The 6,358-nt window shown below is 36.5% G+C and overlaps 1 non-coding gene across 1 annotated transcript; it reads left to right on the forward strand.

Annotated features, from left to right (window-relative positions):
• The first annotated feature begins 1,031 nt into the window (after window positions 1-1,031).
• On the forward strand, window positions 1,032-1,138 carry LOC136228184 (small nucleolar RNA R71). The gene has a single exon (XR_010688518.1). It is a non-coding gene; the product is annotated as a small nucleolar RNA R71 (small nucleolar RNA).
• Window positions 1,139-6,358: the final 5,220 nt, after the last annotated feature.

Below are 6,358 nucleotides of genomic sequence, written 5' to 3' on the forward strand. Positions count from 1 at the left end.
TGCATCCATGAATGTTAAATTTATATGCAAATTTTTAAGTTTGTCTAAAAATGATAAAAAGTTGTCTATCATGGTCCTTATTTCGGACCCTGTGTGGAAAAGGTGGTTATGGTACAAAAGGTTTCGGATTGGAGTCAATTTTTGTATCTTTTTGTTTTAAAGTATCTTCTTTGGATTTTGGTAAATCATTTCTAGGTAAAGTTGAATTTCCGGGCATTTCCGGACCTAAGTAGTTTTTCCCTGAACGAAGAGTGATAGCCTTAACATGCTCTTTCGGATTTTCTTCCGTTTGGCTGGGAAGACTTCCCTCTTTGCGGGATGGAATTGATTTAGCAAGCTGTCCAATTTGAACTTCCAAATTATGGATGCTAGATGATTGGTTTTTGATAAGCTGATCGAATTTACTTTCGATCCGTTTAAAACCATCATCTTGATTACTTACCTTTCCATTCATAGCATCTATAAATTTGTCAATTTTTGAAGATACAGTGCTAATCGTATCTCTTGTTTGATTTTGATAATTATTTATACGATATTGATTAGCATTTGCATTATTATTATTATTATTACCATCTTTCCAATTAAAGTTAGGATGATTTCTCCATCCAGGATTATAAGTATTAGAATAAGGATTAGTAGTTTGGTTTTGTCCTTGGACAAAGTTTACCTGTTCTAACTCATTCATACCTTCGTAATCAATGTCTCTCTGGATTGGATCATTAGGATCGCATGGTGCCATAAATTTATCAATTTTGTGCGATAAGGCAGAAAATTGGGCTTGTAACATTGCTACTGGATCAAGATTCATTATACCGTTAACCGATGATGTACCTGAGGATGATGGTTTCGCCGTTGGTATATGTCCACGCTCTGCGGGCCACATACTGCTGTTGATTGCCATTTCCTCTAAAAGTTCTCTTGCTTGGGCGGACGTCTTCTTCATAAATAACCCTCCAGACATAGCATCTAATGAACCTCTAGTCGTAGGATTTAATCCATTATAGAATGTCTGCATTAAAAGTGCATCTGGCAGTTGGTGGTGTGGGCATAAAAGTTGAAGTTCTTTAAAACGTTCCCAAGCTTCATAAAGAGTTTCATTATTATTTTGGGTAAAAGATGTCAACTCTTTGATGACTCTTGCGGTTTTTGCTAAAGGAAAATATTTTGATAAAAACACTTGGGCTAATTGGTCCCAAGTTTCAAATGTTGCAGCAGGCATAGAAGTTAACCAAATTTTTGCCTTATCCTTTAAAGTGAAAGGAAAGAGGCAAAGTTTGATTGCTTCGGCTGTTACATCAGTAATTTTAAAAGTATCACAAATTTCTAAGTTGTTCCCTGAAGGTCTTCTAGATCCTTCTCTTGCTGAGTTGCGTTTTGTACACAGCGACATCGTTTTGATAAACGCGGGCCGAGTTGTCTTGAGTTGTTTGACTTGGGCTTTGACTTTCGTATTGGGCTTGGGCCGTTTAATTCTTATGTCTTATAAACAATTTAACTCAACATTGAACAAACACATTAGTAGAATAAATCAAAGCATTTAAACTTAGTGTGTTTAGAATATGTTTTTAATTACACTTAAACAGTTTTGTCAAATCAAAATTATGTGGAAAGGTGTTTCAACAACTATGGGATATTACTTCTATCATCCAGATGATCAGAAAGTGATAGTATCCAAGTACGCAACCTTATTAGAGAAAGAGTTTCTCGAAGACACAGAAAAGGGAAGCATGATTGAACTTGATGAAGTTCATGAACAAGAAACATCAACTGAAACAACAGAAGCGATTGAGGAACCCGATGCAGTCCCATTAGATGAGACTCAAGTGCCACTGTTGAGCGATTTCTGCAAGTGCACGGTTTTCGCTTGTAGTAATAAAAATATCGATCCCACAGGGATACGTTTTTTAACGAAAAACTTATTTTTGAATCTGTTAATTTCGAACTTGTTAGATTTACTATTGAATGTAAATGAAAAGTGAAATTTGTCTAATTGAATTTAGGAAATTGTTTAATTGAGTTTGTGGACTTTGAATACTTGAAAATGCTGGAATAAGATTTTATATTTAGAATATATCGATTGTTAGAAAGATCTTCTGATTTTAAGGGTGAATTTTACAAAACAGGAACATTTAGAACTTTTTAGAAAAACGAATGAATTTATTCATTTGCATTAAGCAAAGAAAACAACTTAAACTTTGTATCAATTATGATGATGAAATAAATGACGAAACCTCTAATTAATTGGCTTTGAACGCGACAAAACCCTTTCGGGATAGTTGCCCTTACTCAAATTAAAACTCTTTCGAGATGATAATTTGCCTAAGTGTTCAACAAAGTTTCCTTGTAATGATTTTGAATTCAACTGCGTATTAATGAAAACACCAGCCTCACTTATATTGGATTGGTTACCATAAGTGATGCATAACGATTTGTCGAATAGAACGGACTTTATTAGATGAAATATAAATTGATACAAGTTTACAGAGAACAAGGAGCATCGAGTTCTTCGAGGGCGTGCAAGTGAACGGCTTGATCGGTTCCTTTCCTTGGGTTTCCTAAGAGGTTGTCAGGCTCAGGGGCGAACACTCTACTCAATCTTCTCGCTGTAACTTCGTAATAGGGATTCGGTCGGCCACTACCATGATGCAAACTAAAACTGGAACAATGTCTAAACGCTACTGAGTTGTAATTAAACTATAAACAATATGTGTACCTCATCTTGTTTTGTACAGAATCTAATTTCTAACTCTCGAAATGTTTTACTTAGAACTTAGACATAAGTTCTACGCTCTGATTCTATATCTATATTATAACATTTCATTGCATTTTTTCTCAACATCAACTCTTTATTTATAGATGTTGAAGGGTTGTGTTTGAAGTGATGTATCTGTTGGTTAAGAGTCGTGTCCGTTGTGAAAGGACGTCTTTATCCACTTGAACGAACGCGTTTCTTGGATTTCAACATGTGTAAAATGCATTTGGTAAATTTTCTTCACTTATCGAGGATAGGAATCCTCGGCCGTGAATGACGTAGCATTAAGTTGAACGTTGGACGAAAGGGAGAAATGGCTAAACCACGCGTGTCGCGGTCGCGGGTGGTGGATTCGCGGTCGCGGCTTGGTGAGTTTTCCGTTTCTTTGCTTTCGTTCGTGTCCTCGACTTGGTGCTTTCGATTTACGTCGTCTTTGACTCCTTTTGTAGGGTTTTTCTTCTGTTTTAGATCCTTTTTCGTTCCTATTTGGATTTTACCAAATATTTAGGTACCTTGCAAGAAAGAAAGATATTCGAGAGTAAAAGTAATCTAAACAGATATAAATAACACGAATTTGTAATAAAAATGATGTAAATGTTAATGATATTTTAGGTATATTTTGGGCTTAACAGCCACCCCTTCGTAGATCACAAAGAGTCCGTTAACTCCCTATTAGATATGGTTTTCTAGTGGGAGATGATGAGGTTCCCGTGTTAGATGACGAACCCGAAAACTACGAAGAGGCTCTTACTAGTCCAGATTCTAAAGCGTGGCTCGAGGCCATGGATTCTGAAATGGATTCCATGTACACCAACCAAGTGTGGACTTTGGTTGATCCACCCGAAGGGATAAAACCCATTGGGTGCAGATGGATCTTCAAAAAGAAGACAGACATGGATGGAAAGGTTAGCACCTACAAAGCTAGGTTAGTAGCAAAAGGATATCGTCAGAAGCAAGGAATTTATTATGATGAAACTTTCTCTCCTGTGGCTATGTCCAAATCAATCAGAATAATGCTTGTTATTGCCGCTCACTACGATTACGAGATTTGGCAAATGGATGTGAAAACAGCTTTCCTAAACGGAAACCTGCTTGAGGATGTATATATGATGCAACTTGAAGGTTTCATATCAAAGGATGCAAACAAGGTTTACAAACTTCAGAGATCAATTTATGGATTCAAGCAAGCATCTAGAAGCTGGAAAAGGCGTTTTGACGAGACCATAAAACAATTTGGTTTCGAACAAAATTGTGAAGAAGCTTGCATTTACAAGAAAGCAAGTTGGAGCTCTGTAGCATTTCTAATATTATATGTGGACGATATATTACTAATGGGAAATGACATAGCTCTGCTACAATCGGTAAAAGTATGGTTATCTGGTAACTTCTCAATGAAAGACCTTGGTGAAGCAGCTTATATACTTGGTATAAAGATCTACAGAGACAGATCAAGAAGACTGCTCGGTCTTTCACAGGCTACATACATCGAAAAGGTCCTAAAGCAGTTTAGCATGCTTGAATCGAAACGAGGTAACTTACCCATGCTACATGGAGTAAAGTTAAACAATCATCAATGTCCTAAAACCGATGATGATAAGAAGCGCATGGCTGTAGTCCCGTACGCCAGCGCAATCAGTTCGATTATGTATGCTATGCTATGCACTAGACCTGACGTAGCATTCGCGTTATCTATAACGAGTCGTTACGAAGGAAATCCGGGAGACGAGCACTAGATTGCCGTAAAAAACATTCTTAAGTACTTGAGAAGAACTAAAGACATGTTTCTAGTGTACGGAGAAGGAGATCTGAAAATAGAAGGATTTTCAGACGCAAGTCATCTCACAGATGAGAACGATTTTAAATCCCAATCAGGATACCTGTTTATCTTGAATGGGGGCGCGGTCAGCTGGAAGAGTTCCGAGCAAGGAAGCGTAGCTTTCTCTACGACCGAGTTAGAGTATATCGCTGCTGCGGAAGCAGCAAAGGAAGGAGTTTAGATTAGGAAGTTCATTACTGAACTTGGTGTGGTGCCTGACATTGTAAATCCCATTACACTATATTGTGATAACAATGGAGCCATTGCGCAAGCAAAGGAACCACGGTCTCATAATGCGTCCAAGCATTACCTTAAGCGATACCACATTATAAGAGAAATTGTGGCAAGAGGAGATGTGAGAATAGAAAGAGTACCTACAGAGGACAACGTTGCAGATCCGTTGACAAAGCCCTTAACCCAGAAAGTACATGATCGTCATCTAACTTCTACTGGGATAAGTTATAGAAACAATTGGCTTTAGTCCAAGTGGGAGTATGTTGGGGTTTAGTGTCCTATAGACAATTGTTCTAGGATACAAACTTAATGTAAATGAAGTGTTCTTTATATCATTTGTTTTAATGAGATATATGTTTTATAACTATATAAAGACAATCCCTTTTAAGCACTAAATAAAGTCTAATAAAAGGAAATCCGTAAGTTTGTTTTAAAGTGATTATAAAGTGTTCATACAAGCATGAAGTGAGACAAAACTTTATAATAAACTAATAAACTTAAAACCACCCCAAGTCAAGTAATATGTTTATGATTGACATATCACTGCTAAGACTTGCATGTAACAATGTCTTCAGTCCGACAGAAAGCTGATCTCACAAGCTTCATATATATAGATATCTGGACATTTACATGGATCCGATGAAAAGTAGTTCATTAGGATTGGGGACCCGACTTGAGATAACAGGATGGGTAGATTCATCCTTGTCAACTGTTCATCTCATTAGTATTAATAGGTATAAATAATCCTCAGAATCAAATGAATGTTAATTGGTATTCTGGATTACGGAATGTGACGCTTTGATCCTGTTGTAACACGATCCTTAACAGAGATGACTCTGGGGTGTGAACAGCAGAGGTTGGGTATCACAAGAAGTGATTGCGGGATCATTATATATTGGATTGAGCATTTATCACTCCCGATAAATGGGAGATATGTCCATGGATCGCTTGTGGAAGTCTTGACTCTAAATCCTTGCAAGGTGATAGCTTAAGAATGAAATTAGATTTCTCTTAACCTATCTAATTGGAGTTGACTCGACCAAGAACAAGTAAAACGAACGTCTCACTATATGTGACTTGATATTACCCATAGTCATAAGATTCAGTTCAAGGACGTACTTGATAAATGATCGAATTATACCGTAACTAATACTGAAAGGTCAACGATAGAATCAACTTGTCTTCTTATAGCTCTAGGGAAATGATTACGGACTTGCTAATCACATACTCTGTACATCATTCCGTTATGCAAAGATTAAAATATAATTCTTTGAAAATTAATTTTAATAAGTTGCATACGACTAGAAGCAATAAGAACCTAATGGGTCACACATAAGACTTGGAACCCAAAAGAGAGACATATGTTAATTAATTGACGGAAGCCCAACTGAGCCCAATAAGGCCCAGTGACTGTAGGGGTCGAAATTTATGTATAATAAATACATAAATAATTAATTTGATTTTATCTATTCTAATTAGATTAGGATTATGAATTAAATTAATTAAAGGATAACTAAGTTAGGAGTTTTAATTAGATTAAATTACTCCCATTATTA

This window comes from Euphorbia lathyris, chromosome 4 (assembly GCF_963576675.1).
Source record: "Euphorbia lathyris chromosome 4, ddEupLath1.1, whole genome shotgun sequence".
NCBI lineage: Eukaryota > Viridiplantae > Streptophyta > Magnoliopsida > Malpighiales > Euphorbiaceae > Euphorbia > Euphorbia lathyris.